A 1,738-nucleotide genomic window follows, 5' to 3' on the forward strand; every position below is an offset into this window, starting at 1 on the left:
GATTAAATTCTCTGTATGATTGTAACCACTGACTGATGCCACAAAATAGACTTTGGCTTTAAATTACGTAGAGACCCAAAGTTTCTATTTGATCTGAATAAACATTTTTTGTGAATGTGACAAGAAGTGTCTGTTTTAACCATTGACTCTGAAGAAACAGACCTTCCCTATATCTCAGGTACCACCGAGGTGAAAAAGCAGATCTTTGCCTTAAATAGTTCAGAGACCCCAAGTTTTGATTTAATCAAAGTGAACACTTTTCATGAAAATAACAGGAAATCTCTGTTTTGGTCTTTGTTCCTGATTAATTCACATGTAACTATATCCCTTTAATCACTGATGCCATACAGCAGATTTTGATTTTAAATTATTCATCGACCCCAAATTACTACTTAATCTGAATAAATATTTTTCCTGAAAATAACAGGAAATGCTTGTTTTGACTTTTGATCCTGAAGAAACAGACCTTCCCTTTATTGTTGGGAAAGTGTAGTGACACGGACCCACAACAGGGGGCGCAAATGAACAGTCAATAGATGAGCCAAAAGTAATTTAATGTTGTGAATGTGCACAACGAACATACAGACAATCACAGAATATCATAACAGGCAAATCACAAGGTGACGTGTGGGCAGGCTCGAGGATAGAAGACGTCTGTCCTGAGAAGAGCCGGAACCACACGATTTCCACCGCCACAGAACCTGGTGAATACTGGAGCCGCCAAGTCCCGAATTCCCAGGTGATCACCGTCCCCGACTGTCGGATCTGGTACTGCTGGCGAAGAACAAAGACAGTCAAGTGTGGGTGTGTGTACACCCAGTAACAACAACGGTGGGAATGCCACCTCCACCTCTCACTCAGCGCGTTGCAGCGGTCTCAGCTGAAAAGGAGCGCCGTCTTGCACAGCCTCCTCAAAAACGACCGGTTCTCCTGCAAACACTCACAATAAACCGATTTACAAAAGGCTGAGGATATTACCTCCAATGAAGTATGATATCTCGGCAACGAGGTGGAGATGACGTCTGGTCTTTATGGAGTGAGATGATGTTGAGTAGATGAGTGACAGCTGTCGCTCAGCTGTCACTCCCGGCTGTGTCCATGGCGGCAGCGCCCTCTCGTGCCTGAAGCCCGCACTTCAGGCAGAGTGCCCACTGGTGGTGGGCCAGCAGTACCTCCTCTTCTGGCGGCCCACACACAACATTTATCTCAGGTACCACTGAGGTTGAAAAAGCAGACTTGGGTCTTAAATAGCTCAGGGACCCCAAGTTTGGATTTAATCCAAGTGAACATTTTTCATGAAAATAACAGGAAATTTCTGTCTTGGCTTTTGATACTGATGAAATCGCCTGTTACTGGATCCCTTAATCACTGATGTCATACAGCAGATTTTCATCTTAAATTACTCAGAGACCCCAAGTTACTATTTAATATGACTAAATATTTTGCCTGAAAATGGCAGGAAATGCTTGTTTTGACCTGTGATCTCTGTGAAAAAGCCCATCCCAGTATAGCGACAACCACTGAAATGAAAAAGTGTATTTCATCTTGACTAGAACATGGACCCCAAGTTCTGATTTTATCGAACTGAACAATTTACCTGAAAAATACCTTTGACCCTGATTAAATCATCCATCACTGTATTACTGCAGCCACTGATGCCAGAGACCAAATTTAAAGCTCATTTTACTTTGAGACCCCAAGTTTCTATCTGATCAAACGGAATTTTTATTTATTTTTT

The sequence above is a fragment of the Thalassophryne amazonica genome, chromosome 19 (genome assembly GCF_902500255.1).
Source record: "Thalassophryne amazonica chromosome 19, fThaAma1.1, whole genome shotgun sequence".
NCBI lineage: Eukaryota > Metazoa > Chordata > Actinopteri > Batrachoidiformes > Batrachoididae > Thalassophryne > Thalassophryne amazonica.